We start from the raw sequence: 18,646 nt of genomic DNA, 5'->3' as shown, positions 1-18,646 counted from the left end.
GTACCCCTACGTTATCCAACATTTTCCCTACTGTTGCACTCACCGGAGTGGGAATAGTAATTGTTACCCCTACGCCATCCAACGCTTTCCCTACTGTTGCACTCACTGGAGTAGGAATAGTTATTTTTACCCTCCCACTATCCAACGCTTTCCCTACTGTTGCACTCTTTGGAGTGGAAATAGTAATTTTTACCCCTACGCTATCCAACAGTTTCCCTACTGTTTCACTCACTGAAGTGGGAATAGTAATTGTTACCCCTATGCCATCCAATGCTTTCCCTACTGTTGCACTCACTGGAGTGGGAATAGTAACAAAATCTCTACTTTTTTATATTGTAGTTATTATTTTTACATTTTAAGCTTTTTTTACATTATTTTAAGTATGTTTTATTTAATTGTTTTTAATACCTAATTACTTTTATATTATTTGTAATACATTTAAAAAATTCTATATTTTAGTTAACAATATTTTAGTATTCTATATTTTGGATTCAATATTTTAGTACTTACCTGTTTGTAGATAGGTATTCTATATTCTGTACTTCGATATTTTAGAGTCCATATTTTGGGCCTTTATATTATGTCCCGCGATATTTAGTCACTGAACCGAGACAGTGGACTAGGGACCTACCATTAAAGTTAATAACAATGCAATACCTTAGATCTGTTTTGGCCTGTGGACCTACCCATGACATCCGCTAAATATTATTTATATTGTAGTGCAGTTCACTACTGGTTGGCCAGCCCGCGGCTTTTGCCAACCAATGAACAGTTTTGTTCTTAAGCTGCTTCTAGTCCTCTTCTTTATCTGATGGCAAAGGTGAGACATTTTTGACAATGATGACATTAGGTGTCATATCTGGGGGGAAATGAAGTGTTCTTTTAAAAAATTTCCAATTGCCACTTGGAAGTGTATTACAATGTCCATCTACAGATTTAGGGGCTCCGAGCACCCTCTGCTTGGCTATTGTGCTTTGCCTGTCATCATCCTGTGTTTGCAGTTCAGCTGTCTGCAGCATTGCTAGTTGCGGAGCTGTCTGAGAGATGTTAATACAACAGGCTTTGGCTAGGGCTGTCAGCTGAGGAGGTATTTCTTGTGGTATATTCTGATGTAAATTAGGAAGTGAATCAAACGCAATGCCAGGGGCACAGAATAACTTAGAGGCTCTAGAATCAATTAGTGTTTTTAGGGAAGTATCAATACTGTTCAACACCCTTATCAATGGTTCAATGTGGGATCGATACTTGACCAAGTTATACTAAAAACACAGTATGTTGTCTATTTTCATAGTGCGGGCGGCCATGGATCATGTGATCAACCGGCAACCAATAAATGTTTGATTAGCATGTGACGCCGACATGTGATCAAGGCCACTGCGTTGGCTGAAACGCATCTGTTTGACTTTGCACCAAACTAAAAATAAAGCGCTTCATTGGGCACTAAGCGTATCAAGTTGTCTGTATTTCTCTGTGTGTGCATGACTGCACGTTGGAGTTGTAATTGCATATATATATATATATATATATATATATATATATATATATATATATATATATATATATATATATATATATATATATATATATATATACATATATATATATAAACTGAAAAAACCATAAGTTTTAGGCCATATATAGTTAGGGATTAGCATTTACAAAACCTTAATTTACTCGCACAAAACCATAGAAATTCGCATATATAGTTAGATGCAATGAATATATATCGCGCACCCACAATCCACTGCTGATGATGTCACATATTACATCATTCATGACATGGTCAGTGACATCACTGATGACATCACTGATGACATCTCAAATGACATCACTGATGACATCACTGATGACATCTCAAATGACATCACTGATGACATCACTGATGACATCTCAAATGATATCACTGATAACATCACTGATGACATCTCATTTGACATCACTGACAACATCACTGATGACATCATTCATGTGATAATTCGATGAACCTCTTCAGACTCTAATATAACCTTAGATACACTCAGAGTAAACAAACACTCACAGACTGTCACTCATCCATGGAGTTACTCACACACCTAGTCAGTCATGCACTGAATCAATCACACCTCCATTTCATCAACTATACAGTTATACACACCTTACGTATTCAAACATATACTAACACATATTTACTCTCTTATACAATTCCTGATACAAGTTTTCAATGATCCATTCAGCCACTCACACATTCACTGGCTCTTATACACAGTAATTTATATATGTGAACTCTCACATGTACTGTGTTTTACATATTTACTTACTTTGACATGTAGCACTGAGATATCCATTCACTCACCAATACACTCGTACACAGTCAACCACCCATACTGCTGTTTCAACATGCAGTTTTGAACCCATAGATCTAGTGAATCAACTTTTCACACATGTATACACAGAGTCACACACCTCCCAGCCACCCCCACACACACACTCACTCTCCCATAGAAATACTTAGGCAACCAATCAATAACCCATATAGTTACTCATATAGCTACTGATTAACACATGCAGCACTTCATAGAACAACAGATATAATGATGCACAAATTAAGACAGTTTAGTCACTAACTCATGCACTCAGTGGGACACATTTAATCACTCTCTCATACAGTCAGTCATGCACCTACTAAATCCTTCATCCAGACACTTATACATCCACTCATTCTTCAATATGTAAGACATTTTAACTTTACAGAAACATACAGTCACTGGATGTTGTCATCAGTGATGTCATCAGTGATGTCACTGACCATGTCATGAATGATGTAATATGTGACATCATCAGCAGTGGATTGCGGGTGCGCGATATATAGTTATTGCATCTAACTATATATGCGAATTTCTATGGTTTTGTGCGAGTAAATTAAGGTTTTGTAAATGCTAATCCCTAACTATATATGGCCTAAAACCTATATTTTTTTCAGTGAATTTCAATGGTTTTTTAATAGCAAATATCAAAAGCTGTCAAATGTGAAGTACGTGATAGGTAAAAACATTTTCGTACTTATGCACGCTGATGTACTTTGAACGCTGCCCCCCCCCTCGCTTTTCTCTTAGCAGTACTCTCTCTTTGCAGATAGTGAAGGGTAGTTAACGCAGGCCTTTGCCCCCGTTCTAATCCGTCGTGTCTGCTTCTCTCTCCATTTGATTGATTGTTATCCAAGCATTTACTGTTTTAGAATTGGTTCTCTTTCGATCAATCGATCGAGCATGAGACTCATGCACTCTGATCTCCTTGGCCTCAGTCAAGCATCAATAGTAAAATTTTAATACATGAGTGTTCGTTCATGGTTTTGGTCCCTGAGTTGCTTCAATGTCACTGCCTTGCACAAATGGCATAAGTCCTGGATGTTGGGTGCCATACTTCAGAGTTCTGAGCAGCGCTTGTAACACTGTCTAAACCTTATTTGCACCTGCTGCAGCTTCACTATTCTCAAAGTAAGTGGGGGCCGTTTGTGGACCTGACTGCATTTGAAAACAATGTGATACGGTACCTCCCTAAACCGCTTGACGGAGGCCCCCGAGGGGCGGTGTGATGGCACGGACTCGGAGAAGACGCTTGGCTCCGACCCCCTCCCCAAGTCTTATAGTCCTGGTGTAGCCTGAGATCGCACCCGACATAGGCGGCCGGCTCCCGGGGTCAAGCTGTCTTTGACGTTTTGTAGCCTTTCGAATTCTATCCTTAGACGGCATTGTCTAATTCCCAAATAATCTGCAGTTGAATCTGTGGTGAAATATAATAAAAAATGTTATTAACCACTATTACCAAACAGTAAATCAATAACAGTAAGAACTAGATTCGACAATGCTATAAAAAAAAAAAAAAGTATGCACAAGGGTGCAGGGGGTATCACTTTAACACCCTCAAAACAGGCACAGGTGCCATGTGGCAAGCAAACCAGCCCTAAGGGCAGGTCTGCCTTTCACATGACATAGGTGTGCGAGCACACATGTGCATGCACACCGGAATCGGTATTTTACATGAAGTTTGATTTCATGCTAAAATACCGATTCGTTAAGGCCTTTGGGACTCAGAAGACTCCCCCCTACATAACAAATTAACAGAATCGGTAAAATTACCGATTCGGTATTTTACCGAACAAATAATTTTTCCGATTCTGTAAATGTAGATTTACCTACACGTGGCCTTGGATTTAAGCCCCTACATACCGATTTGCCATTTAACGATCGGAAACGGCCGAAAACGGCCGTAACCGGTCGGTAAATGGCCTGAAAAGACCACCTACATCTGGCCCTAAGTGTGCATGCATTTGATTTCAAACAAAGTTTTAAAACATTTTATGTAAAACAATAATACACCTAGGGCCAGATGTAGGTAAATCACATTTACCGATTTTGAAATACCGAAAATTACCGAATTTTACCGATTCGGTATTTCAAAATCGGTAAATGGGATGTAAGTACCAACATCTGATTTATTACCGATTCCTTAAAAATTCGGTATTTACCGATTCGGTAAATACCGAATCGGTATTTGCTATTGAATCCTATGGGCCTTGAAGCCCATAGGATTCAATTCAAATACCGATTCAGTATTTACCAAATCGGTAAATACCGAATTTGTCAAGGGTGCAGGAGGTATCACTTTGACACCATCTAGCACCCCCAAAACGGGCATGTGTGCAATGTGGCACACAGACATGCCCTAAGGACACGTCTGTCTGTCACATGGCATATGTGTACATGCACAGATGTGCATGTACACAGGAATCGGTATTTTACCATGGATTTGTATTCCATGGTAAAATACCGATTCTGAAAGCCATGTGCCAATGGAAAATTGGCTACCCACATTTCAATCTTGCATTTTCGGTAAAATTACCGAATCGGTAAAATTACCGATTCGGTAAAATTACCGAAAACGCAACATTTAAGGGCAAATTAATTAATTTTACATATGGGGGCGTATTTACAAGGGCCTTACACTACAAGGAAAATGACTTCAAATGACCAGACACACATGGGGACGTATTTACAAGGCCCTTGAACCCGGGGGAAGTGACTTGAAATTGCTAAGCACACATAGGAGAGTATCTACAATGCCCGTGCAACACTTATGCATCATTTTTTACATGTACACCGTAACATTAACAACACAATTACATCATATATCTGTTCCGCAAAAGCGACACATTGCAGAAGTCACATCATTTTACCATCAAAAACAATTTCTCCGATTCTGTAAATGTAAATTTACCTACATGTGACCCTGGATTTAGGCGCTTACATACCTTTTCGCCATTTACTTTTTGCCTTTTGGTGACTCTTCCATTATGAACATTGTCCCACAATCCGTTTGACCTGAAACGATTACACAAATAAAACATTTGTGAGTTTTAAATTTCCGGAGAAGTATAATTCACCAATACCTTAAGAAACATGGAAGTGGTGAAAAAAGCCAAGCTTGACGTTACTGCAGCCACGAGGTAGCTAGGCTCCGCCACCCCCCCACTGCTCCAAGCATGTCTGTCCCACCGCCCGCCACGCCCATTAACGGTAACATGAAATAGATACAAATCAGCAGATACCTACCCCCATTCCGGAAACTCCCGAAGTGCAACAGGACCACGGTTACGCCCATCCGGAAGATGAGGCCTCAACACGTGCAGGGCGGGGCCCGGCTAACCGCCATCAGCCGTGGGGTGGATGGCCCAAAATGTACTGGTCTCCCGATTCCCTTCTTCTGCCGCCTTGCAGGCCACGGGGGGGATGTCTTGCCTCTGCCTCCGACCCCCCCCTCTTATCGCCTGGTCCGGACATCACGGATATCAACGCCAGGTGTCGGCACGTTTGCTGAATACTGTAAAGGTTTTATTACACTTGGCGACGTGCTCGCTGCCTTGAATTCCTGGTGTGAGTCCATGAAGTTTCAGTCAACAAGGCCGGAGGGTGTTCTTCTAGACTGGTTCGCTGACCCGCTTCCCACGTGGGCTTGATATGAGCTCCCCGTTCGGGCCTGTAGCGACGCCCTGCAGGCCACGGGGTGGGATGTCTTGCCTCTGCCTCCGACCCCCCCCCCCTCTTATCGCCTGGTCCGGACATCACGGATATCAACGCCAGGTGTCGGCGTGGGGTGTGCTGGGAGGGAGAGGCGGCGCGAACGAGCCTCTCCCACTCCCACAGGTGGGGGCCCCTCAGCTGCACCCCCAACGCTCCACTCACCCAACAAAAGGGTTCCTCCACTCTTGCGATGCAGCGGCGCTGCACTCACCCGACAAAAGGTCTCGTCCACTATTGCGAGGCAATGATGCTCCGCTCACCCAGCGGGGGTCTCGTCCACTGTTGCGGTGCAACGACGCTTCTAGTTTCCTGCGTCCAGAAACATTCTCCTCAACTTTGAAGATTCTATAAGAGCCACGGGGGCCCCCGACCCCCGATGGGGAATGACTGCCATGATCACCCACGGAACGACCACGACGTAGCCGCGGGACGTCAGCGCGCTCATTCCGGTTCCGGCCTCAGTCTTGAAATCACCAAAATCCTGCAAGACTACCAACTTGATCAGTTCCGGTGGGACACCAGTATGACCCGGTAGGAGAGATTGTTTCCTCCCACCCCACTTTCACTGATGGTTCATTTCACCAGTCCCCTCTGCTACCCTTCAACGAAAACTTTTGGACTGCCGAAAGAGGTCCCGGTCCAACCAAGAGTTGGTGGAGACATTTTGACTATACTTGGACCTTCCTGACCTCACCCAAAATGGCGCCGGTACAAATGAAACTCTCAACTCCTTGTTGTGCCCCGATTGCTCAGCCTTGATATCATGAGATATGTATGCAGTTTTTAGCACATGAATTGATATGGGATAAGACTGATTATATGTTCGGACAATGAATTGATCCAGGATGGGTATTGACTATACGTTCGAACAATGAATTGACATGGGACGGGTACTGATTACACGTTCGAACAATGAATTGATATTAACTTCTAATGCATCATTGATTACTGTATTTATTATTGAAGGTTCGAATTGTCGACACTTTTGGTATTTGCTCACAATGAATTATCGATATGATTTTGTTGCACTTGTCGCACTTTTTACTATGAAATCAACGACCACTGACTCTCTGTTATGTTTTCCACAAATAAATACCCCCCCCCCCCCATTTTCAGTTCCAGCCTGCTCCGTGGCCGGCCCACGGGGTTGTAAGCCCGTATTTGGGCACCAACATTTTTATTAAAGGTTTTTGAAAAAGCAAACGTAGTTGTAACGCGTAGATTGGTAAGTTTCGAATAAATGGCCACTGTTTCCGATATAAAAAAAAAAAAAGGTGAAATGAAGCAGCTCGATTAGTTAAGGGTTAACCTCTTGGCTGCTAAGGCATTATTACGGATCTTATTTAATTTCCATTGAAATCAATGGAAAGTCCATGACGAGTTACCCTTGTCATTAGCAGCCAAGAGGTTAAAAAGTATAGTACGCAGAAACATTGCAAATATGAATGGTCCAGGTTTGTTGTATGTGTTTTTCATTTTTGTACAACATAAAGCAATCGATAAAGATCCTGGTATTTAGCCTCTACTTTATATGCTACCTGTATCAGGGAAGTTGTTTTAAATGCCCCTAAGCCACCCCGAACGAATGTCACCTGGCCCCCCTAGTACGAACGAAAACGACCCCGTACCACTGTAGGCTATCTCTCTTCCTCAAAAATGACAAAAATTACTTTCTAGGACGTTTTGGACATTGATGATTTTCATATGATCTATTTATTAAAGTAATACTCATCTCTCCGCATGAAATTAATTTTCCACATGCTACACAAGTCAATCTCATCTGCCTAAAGTTCTTTTACAGATTTGGGACCGTTTCCCTTGCCTCTGACTCACTTATTGCTAAGTCATTGGTGGATGTTTTTGCCGGTCGGGGATTATCCACCAAATCTCGAAGCTGTGCTTTAGAATAATTAAGAGGGTGCCACCTCTCCATGTGCCGATGCATGGTATGATTACCATAGCTATATTTTTTTTCGGTCCCTCTCGAGAGTTTTTGTTTTGCAGATAAGGCAGGTAACGAACCTGGCATTAACTTTCTTTTCATGAGAAGGAAAAGGAAAAGAAAAAAATTGCCAGATAAAATTCACTTTCACATGGGACGTTCTTGGCATTTCTTTCAGAAACTTTTACATCACTGTGTCATTTCTTTGTCTATCCTGGTTAAAGCAATGTCATGTAAATAGTTGTTTAAAAAGTTTTTTTTAACGTGTTTACTTTGTTGGAGCGTTGTATATATTTATAAGTTATTAAAGTGTTATAATCCTACAACTTTGTTGGAGTGCTATATATTTATAATGTGACACATAATTGTAAAAACTTTGATGTACAAAGAGGCATCCCTGGATTCTTCCGCTTCAGGCTCGGACCCACACACCCTCACAGTGAGAATCCCCTCCCCAAGCACAATACAGGATGGTTATCAGATAGTAGAAACGCGTGTGGTGTGACGGATCTCATCGGGTGGGGGCCTTGATCTACTGTAACTCCTTTGAAGAGGGGTGATTCTCTACAGCTGGGGCCATAAACTACATCTGCAGGGCTAGGTGATAGCCTGGGACCGGCCTGGACAATCGGACACAGAGGAAGAGGAGTGTCAGAGGGTGCGGTAGTGAATAGGGTGAAAGGGAGGTGTCGGGCGGGCACAGGGTGTGATTCTCAGAGAAGAACGGCGCAGATGGGAGGAGGTTTCTGGCCCATGCATGAGAGAGAGAGCGGGGGTGACCAGTGCGTGGGGGAGATGCTTGCGAGGGTGGGAAGCCATGCTGAGGATCGGCGGTGTGCAGAGAGTGGGTCTGGTCAAGGCATCTAAAATGGCTGCCGTGCTCAACAAAAGAGTGGCATTGCAAAAAAAGGCAAGATGGCGCAGACAATGTTTATCAATAAGGATTAATTTATAACAATTATTTTTAACAAAATATTTAATCGCAGTGACAAAATGGCGGTCAACAGTTCCTGATTTCCATCGAATCGAACGTTAACAGACGTCACGCAGCAAAAAAAAAAAAAACGCTCACGCACAGCCGCTGGAAGACATGTATCAACATATATGAGCCTCCTCAGCCACCCTCAGAAAACATAAGGGGTCAGGATACATCTCCCATACCCCCTTATACCTAGTAATTTAATTAAATCGAAACACAAAATGGCGAATTCACGTTTCGCTACCAGTTTGCGACCCGGTTCGCGAACCGAGAAGCGCTTCTACCGCGAAAAATCAAATTTTTATTATTTGCCCCACGGGACCCTTTAATAACCCCAACATCATTCCTAGGGGGTCAAGAAGGATCTACCTTGCCCCCTTTCATTAAATTCCCCCTTCGTTATTCTCCTCCTCTTGTCTCTCGATCCTACCGAGAGACAAGATGGCGGCCGCACCGGACTGTTTAGAATGTTGACAGACACCGGAGAGCCAATCAGCTTCGCTACGCAAAGCTCCGTTACGCGAAAAGTATGCGATCTGGTGCGCTATCTGGGACGCTGTCACAGATATATCTGTTTTTTAAACGTTAATTTCTCAAAATCCACTGGAGCACATATATTGAGACCCAGCAAAGGCACATCGGGCTAACAGTCCCTATAATTTTGCCAAGTTTCGTGTAAATCCATTCAGCCGTTCGAGCTAAAAGTGAGGCCAAAGGCCCTATGGAAAAATGAATGGGAAAAACGCGTTTTGGGACCCCCCCTTTTTTCTCAGCCCCCCCTTGACGGAAACCCCCAAATTTTCAGGGAATGCTCAGAAACAAAATGTGCCATTTTCCTGAAAATTTCAGCCGATTCCGTCCACAAACGCCAAAGTTATTAGACATAGAATTTTCAAAAGTTCCATAGAGAAAAAATCCTAACTATATATACCTACTGGCGACCGCCAGTAGGTAATATATATATATATATATTCAATGAAAAAACCATTGGTTTTAGGCCATATATAGTTAGGGATTTGCATTTACAAAACCTTATTTTACTCGCATAAAACCATTGAAATTCCATATATAGTTAGAAGCGCTAACTATATATCGCGCACACGCAATCCACTGCTGATGATGTCACATATTACATCATTCATGACATGGTCAGTGACATCACTGATGACATCACTGATGACATCTCAAATGACATCACTGATGACATCTCATTTGACATTACTGATCACATCACTGATGATATCATTCATGTGATAATACGATGAACCTCTTCAGACTCTAATATAACCTTAGATACAATCAGTGTAAACAGACACTCACAGACTGTCACTCATCCATGGAGTTACTCACACACCTAGTCAGTCATGCAAAGAATCAATCACACCTCCATTTCCTCAACTATACAGTTATACAAACTTTACTTATTCAAACATATACTAACACATATTTACTCTCTTATACAATCCCTGATACAAGTTCACAATGATCCATACAGCCACTCACACATTCACTGGCTCTTATGCACAGTTATTTATATATGTCAACTCTCACATGTACTGTGTTTTACATATGTACTTACTTTGACATGTAGCACTGAGATATCCATTCACTCACCAATACACTCATGCACACAGTCAACCGCCCATACAGCTGTTTCCACATGCACTTTTGAAACCATACATCTAGTGAATCAACTGCTCACACATCTATGCACAGAGTCATACACCTCCCAGCCACCCACACACACACTCAGTCTCCCATACAAATACTTGGGCAACCAATCAATAACCCATATAGTTACTCATATAGCTACTTATCAACACATGCAACAGTTTACAGAACAACAGACATAATGATGCACAAATTAAGACAGTTTAGTCACTAACCCATGCACTCAGTGAGACACATTTAATCACTCACTCATACAGTCAGTCATGCACCTACTAAATCCTTCATCCAGACACTTATACATCCACTCATTCTTCAATATGTAAGACATATTTTAACTTTACAGAAACATACAGTCACTGGATGTTGTGATCAGTGATGTCATCAGTGATGTCACTGACCATGTCATGAATGATGTAATATGTGACATCATCAGCAGTGGATTGCGTGTGCGCGATATATAGTTAGCGCTTCTAACTATATATGGAATTTCAATGGTTTTATGCGAGTAAAATAAGGTTTTGTAAATGCAAATCCCTAACTATATATGGCCTAAAACCAATGGTTTTTTCATTGAATTTTCAAGGTTTTGTAAATGCAAATTCCTAACTATATATGGACTATAACCTATGGTTTTTTCATTGAATTTCAATGGTTTTTTAAAAGCTAATATCTGTAGCTGTAAAATATATTCTTCTTTAAATCTTGAAATATATTTTTCATGTTCTTTAGACAATTTTTTTAAAACATTTTTTTTTGTTTCGCTCCCAGTCCGCGAACCGGTCAGCTTCCCGTTTGCTCAATTTAAAGCCGCGGCTTAGTACGCGAACCAGTAAACGTTCCTTTAGCGTAACTGTTACGTTTGCATGACGTTTTGCGTTATCGCGTAATACGTCATTGGACGCGCCAAGTTAGCGGACCCGGAAGTGGACCGGAAAGCGGAGCAAAGCGCGAAACGTAAACACAGCAGGTCATGTGACTCGAAAATAACACTTTTCATTGGTTCATTTCACTTTTGGTTTCCTAATGATGTAATACTTGGTCATGTGATATAAAATTAACCCTTTTCATTGGTTTAGAATTTTTCCTTCTCCCAAATGATGAAAACCCCTCCTTCTTTCCTCACTCTGACTTTCATCTTGGTGAGAGAAAGACCCTTTTTGATTCTTCAGCAATGGCTTCAATGGTTGCTTCAGCCAGTGTGCCCCCACCACCTCCTCCACCTCCTCATGGGAAGAAAGGACCACCTGCTTCACTAATTATAGAAGAGGAGGAAAATCAAGAAGAGGAGGAAGAGGAAGAAAATCCAGAGTTTTTGCCAGAGGAGCCCAGGAGATATAACAGGAAAGAAAATTACATCTGGCAATTTTTTTAATTTCCTGCTGACCAAAAAAAAGTTAATGCCAGATACGTCTTTTGTCGTATTTGCGGCTATCGTCTTTCAAGGGGCACAGACAAAAAGTACAGCTATGGGAATCATACAATGCACAGGCACATGAGTCGGTGGCACCCTAACAATTACAGTAATGCCCAGCTTCGCGACCAACAACAAAATCCCCCAGAAATGGCAAGAAGATCTGTTGTTCAGGAGGTATCGGGACCGGAGGCGAGGGAGGTGATCCCGAACATCCAAATCAACATGGGAGAAGTGAAGCAAGTCTGTGTGTGGTGCAACCAGACACTTTGCTACCGCGAAAGTAGCATTACCCTTATAATGAGAGCCATCAACAATCATGTGTGCCCAAAACGCCCCAAAAAGTAAATTCTTCTTTTTTTTGTTGCTCCTGTTGAGCCGTCTTCGATGAATCATTTTTGTTTCCCCCCTCCCCCCAAAAAATAAAAAAAAATACAAAATGTTCAGAAAAAAACAAAAAAATAAAAAAAATGTTCAGAAAACTAATAAAAAAAATTTAAAACAACAAAAACAAAAAAAAACAGTTATTTTCAGAACTACCTCCCCATTATTAAAAAAAATTGGTAGAATTCTTTGAACTCTGCCAAGCTCTATTTCTATTAGTTCGCTCCCAGTTCGCACTCCGGTACGCGAACTTTGAGCGTACCAAAAAATTTTTTTTTTAAAAAAGGAATAGTAAGTATAAGGAAAGGAAACAGACAGTTATGTTACAAAAAAGACAGCTATAGGGAGTAAAGAAAAGATACTGTTACCCGCAATTCACTTCTGATCATGTCATATATTACATAATTTTTGACATGGTCAGTGAGATCATCAGCAGTGGATTGCGAGTAACAGTTTTTTCTGTTTACTTCCTATAGTTGTCTTTCTTGTAACATAAATGTCTTTTCCTATCCTTATACTTACTGTTCTTGTTTTAAAAATTTTTGGAGATCATTCAGAAACAGTAACATTAATAGAGACAGAATTAGTGAATAATAATGAAGAAGTATGAGAAGAGAGGGACTGAGAAAAATACTGGAAGGAGTAGAAAAATTAAGTAATAGAGAAAGGAAGGAGAGAAGTAGCAAACACAGGAAAGTAAAGATTAAAGAAATGAAGCAGTAGAACTAATAGATGTTAAATGTGATAGATTAAATGAATGATTGAGGTTGACGATAAGGTGTGTCCTCTCTAAAAGTTTGTTTAAGGTGAACCGTACTCTGGGTTGCATATCAAATTTATGCTTGTTGAAGAATACAGACGAGATAATAGATGTGAAGACCTACCATTGCAGTAAAACATGCCCACTTATTACATCAATCATAACATAGTCAGTGACATCATCAGCAGTGGAATGCAGGTTAAAAAAGTAGAAAACATTTACCTTATAATTCATGTTAACTTTTCAAGCAAATTTTTCATACATTCAATCTGTAAAAGAGAGAACAAACATTTCCAAAAATATTAAAACATGTATTTAAAAATTAGAAAAAAGAAGGGAAAAGGTTCAAGAAGAAACAGTTTTTAAACAACTTTGACACTTACAGAAACCTCTACTTCTCTACGACCCCTACACAATCCTAAAGATATTTATTTTAAAAAAACAGTATCTTCATGCTGATGAAATGAGGCCTATTTTGAAACATGATGCTTCTTTTGCATTGCTTATGTCTCACAAAAGTGATGCAATAACAGCGCAAAAAAGATGTAAAGCCATCATAAAATTGTGTCAAACATTTTAAATGATTGTTTTAGGATGCAAATAAGATGTGTGCTTTCAAGAGCTTTCTTTGAGGTGAGGCCTATTTCTTTTTTTTAAAAAAAAACAGTACCTAGAAGTACAGCACTGTAAGCATTAAAATTGACACTTACAGAAGACTCAGCTTCTCCATATCTACCTCACATTTCTAAATATATATCATATTTTCAAAAAGCATAACATTAATTATACATGTTAAATGGTTTATTTTTGCTGTTCTCAGAATGTATCAAATTTCACTTAAATCAGTGACTTGAAGGTATTCATCATGTAACAGCGGGGAAAAAAAAACACAATCAAAATGACTGTGTTTAAAAAACCCATACAAACTAAGAAAACTGATTTCAAAACTCCTTAAAATTAACTTACTTTCAATGACGTCGAAGGATGTCCTATAAACAGCATCCACTCTGTTGTGCTATAAATATTTTCAGCCCGCCACTTTCTGAAAGAAAACCTCCATCGATACGAAAAATATGTTATATAGAAAAAAAGACTTCTCTCATTCTATCACATGTTTCCACTAGGCCAAATCATGTTGCCGCGATTTGCAAGTCTTGTAATTCTTCCAATCAAATCCCGACATTTTCTATTTTCGCAACTTTCAAAAAGAAAACATTTGAGATTATTTTCACAATCCTGGACTACTAATATCTTACTCTTCTTTGTCACTCATGTTCTCCTTTTCCTATGACACTGATACTGCTTACTATGAAGCAGACTTACTTGCATCAGGTTTATATAGTTGGATTTTTAATCTAGACAGCATTGCAGACTTACATTCCCTCTACTTAAAATTTTGGTTTTAAAAACACCAGATAAGAATTTTTAAGGTCAAACGGCAATTTTTTTTTGAAAGTTACAATGGAATCATTGCAGAATGACCAGCCGTTTCGAGACTTTAAGTAAGCTGTATAATGTCCTGATGTTGTTGATAGACCATCGTGATAGATAATTGCTACAGTTACAAAAGTCCTCCCTGATATTGACAGCTGAGAAGCCACAAATTTTTTTATTAAAGTTGACAATTTTGAACCATCAGGCCTACATCGTTGGATCATTAAAATGACATACTGGCCATATCTACGTATAAATAATGTTGACATCATATCACATTTACATTGGGTACACTCCATGTTGTGATCCGCTGCATTTACTAGCTTATTAAAGGACACTGATTTACTGTCTGGCAAAGTTAAATATATAAATCTTTCTGAGTCTACACTAGTAGTACTTGATACCATACAGTTCTCGCAGTCATGCTGCCATTGATAAGAAAGCCCAAACAGGTGATCTACATCTACACCCTCATCTTGCAATACATCAAGCATATACATTAAAAACTCCTGACAATCTTGCTGATTATTTTCAGAGAAGTCTGTTTGACCTGAACATTCATCTAACAGATAACGAACTTCAGACACACTTTCTACTTTTGTTCGATCAGTGCTACATTTCTCGAAAACAGAATTCAACAAACAGCATAAAATTTGTTCTGAATTCAACAGAATCTGTTCTTTTAAACTCTCTAGTGAAAAGAGAACATTAACCACTACATTTGCATAGCAGTTGACACCAGAACTGTTTTCAAATTGAAAACCGACAACATCTTCAACAGAATCCACTTTCTTTCTGCTAACAATTTTCGGTTCATTGACTTTTAGTCTTTTTGCAACAACCTCCCTACTATTACTGATATTTCTACGTTTCCGGCCTACCACACGTTTCTCAAACAAAGGATATTGAGGCAAATGTGGCGCATACTCTCTTCTTAACCTATTGTATTCCTTAACACAATCTAGATCCGCACAAATGTTTGTGACATCACAGTCAATCAAGTACAATCCCGATAAAGTTCTAACTCGTGACAATGCCACATATGCCATACCCTCCTTGAACACAGAACTGCCAATATTCACCAATGCACTGTCTACACTTAAACCTTGCGATTTATGGATTGTCACCGCATATGCCAAGCAAACAGGAAACTGTTTATGGCGAACATATAAGTCTTTAACAAGCAAAAACCTAGCAGAACAACGACTAATTAGCTGTACTTCCTCAATGCCATCAAATTTAATTCTTAAAAATTCTATTCCATCTCTATTTCTGTATTTCTCAAAATCAACAACATTACCCATTGATCCATTCACCAGACCTCTTTCTACATGTAAATTCCTTCTCAAAATGATTCGGCAATTTAAACACACATTCAAAGTCTTTTCAAAACCCGCTGTTTTAGATATAGTCTTCTCTAATGAATCCAATTTTGATTTCAAATTGTCTGACAAAATAATTGTTGATCCCATGTGCTCTATTTTGTCGATAGCTTCAAGTTTCACAATCTCTTGCTTTTCTAAATTCAACATTTTGTTGTTGAAGATGGCACATTCTGCAAGAGTTGGCATCAAACATATCCCGGATTTCTTCTCAGTAATTTTCTGAAAAATATTCTCAGGCACAATCTCTTGTTTGGGATATAAATTTGACAGTAATCGTGCATTTAAAGCTTCTTTCCCATGTTCGGTCACTTTTCCAATTCTAATATCTTGTAGAATATTCTTGTAATCTTCATCCTTTGCCTGACGCATATTTTCATGCAGTTCAGCATAATTGAAGTTTAACCATATATTGACGTTGCCAATGCTCCCTAGGCACTTCCTGGTATCTTCATGCGTGAGTATTTTGAACACAGGTTGACCTTTTACTGGTGTCAGCTGCAGAAAATCTCCAAAAACAATGATGTGTTTGCCACCAAATAACACATCATATTCAGTTTTAAGTACTTCTTGCATTCTCAAATGCACAAAGGCAAGCATGACATTGGAAACCATGCTTACTTCGTCAATGATAAGTAGTTTCATTTTCCTCAAGACTCTTGAAACTTCACAGCAAGCATCCCCAGATAACTTGTGGTATTGTAATTTGTTGTCATGCTCCACCGGCAGCATCAGTAGACGATGCAAAGTAATACCTTTAATGTTATGTGCTGCCAGTCCAGTAGGAGCGGTGACAACACAAGACAGCGATGACTCAGTCCTTTCCTGCAAATAACAAGAAATTGCTTTAATGAGGAAACTTTTTCCAGTTCCCGCTTCTCCACTCACGTACAGTCGGACAGGCTTCAACGATGTACATGAGCACTCTTTCTTCTCATGACTTAATCCGTGCTCAATTTCCTTGGTAACTTCATCATATATTTTCCTCTGCTCAACGTTGAGTTGTTTTTCCAAGTCTTCTAAGTTAACTGAATCCTCCTGAGCATGTGCCATGGCTCTTTCCACTTCATTCATAGCAGTGGCAGCTTCATTTTCGATAATAGGTCCTCCAAGTGGATCTTGACTCAATGAAACAGAACTCTGACTGTCCTGAGAACTGTCTCTGGCAATCTCGGCTGCAATCGTTGCTTCCTGCTCAATTTCCAAAGTTAGCATTTCTTGATATTTAGGAAAAGCAGGACATTCTATGGACTCCTTGGCTGCATTGAAAGAGTCTTCGTAACAAAGGAAATCTCCAAGCAGTTCCTCTTCTGCACGCCAAGGCTTGAAAAGTTGCAAAAGTGCTAAATAGAAAAACTCCTTTTTTTCTGGAGATTCACCACTCAATTTTCGATGGTTTACTAATTGCCATTTTCTTTGCTTGACCAGGCATCCATCACTTCCAATTACAGCATACACTCCTTTCTCAATATCTTCTTTGATGTTCCTCTTGAATATATAATTTTGGAGAACCTCATATAGACAAACATTCTCAAGGTGACTGCTTGGATTTGGATAATATGTATCCAACATGTTGGTCTTCAAAATGTCGGTACTGTTTGGTTCCTTTTCTGCCAAATACTCAATTTCCCGGACAGGTTTTAGAACTCGATTTCGCCTTGCAGCAAGACCAAGACTCGCCCAAACGATACTCCTGGATTTGGCATAGAGACTTGCTGAAGACAATCGATCAGAACATTCGTAAGCTCCGATTTCTCGATGCGACAACATCTTCAGACTGAAACTGTACAACTTCTTGCTGAGGCTCTTTTCATGGGAAATGTCCTCCCACATATCCTTCAGTTCTGTCTTTTCTTTTTTGGTGATGTAAGATGTCACATACCGAGCCACAGCCATACAGTTGTCAGCCACAAACTGTATATCCATGTTAGCATTCCACATGGACAAAATCACTGGGTTGTAGTCATTGATGTACTTGGACTCTTCGTTCCTTTTCAAATTGTATGTATTCTTGCATGATTTCCTCGTCACATTATGTCGCAGCGAAGACATCAAACTGTTCACTCTTCCTTTAGAAATCACCGGTCGTGGAAAGTTGAAACGACATTTGGTGTAGAACTTGTCCTTGTTTCTGAATTTACGACGACAATACTTTCCACAACGATGGCTTTGGAAACGTAGAACTTGTTCTCTTAGGCTTTTCTTCTCCATTGCGTTTGGAACAGTACACGTAGAATACTGTTCTATGAAATTCATCACTAAGTCATCCGGATCTGTTCCAAATTTAGGTGCATCCTTGATCCACAACAACATATGTATATGAGGGGCACCTCTTGCTTGGTACTCCTTTCTCCAGAAGAAATCCAACACCTCTCCAAGAGGTGGATTCTTCTTATTTGTGATGAAAGACATCATAGCTTCAAATCTATGATTGAAGTACCTGCATACATTCACTGGATCCAAAGAACACAGTTCTCCAGGTGTCTTGAATTCAATGTTTTCAATATTTCCATTTGCCTCTCGTAGAAATTCAAGTAAGTCTTCCCAGCCATACTCGGCACAGCTCAGAGTGAGGAACCATGTCGGAGTTCCTAAGTTCCTCAGCATACATTTTAAATCACCATGAC

Source organism: Lissotriton vulgaris, chromosome 4_1 (genome assembly GCF_964263255.1).
Source record: "Lissotriton vulgaris chromosome 4_1, aLisVul1.2, whole genome shotgun sequence".
Lineage (NCBI taxonomy): Eukaryota > Metazoa > Chordata > Amphibia > Caudata > Salamandridae > Lissotriton > Lissotriton vulgaris.
This window is presented reverse-complemented; position numbering follows the sequence as displayed.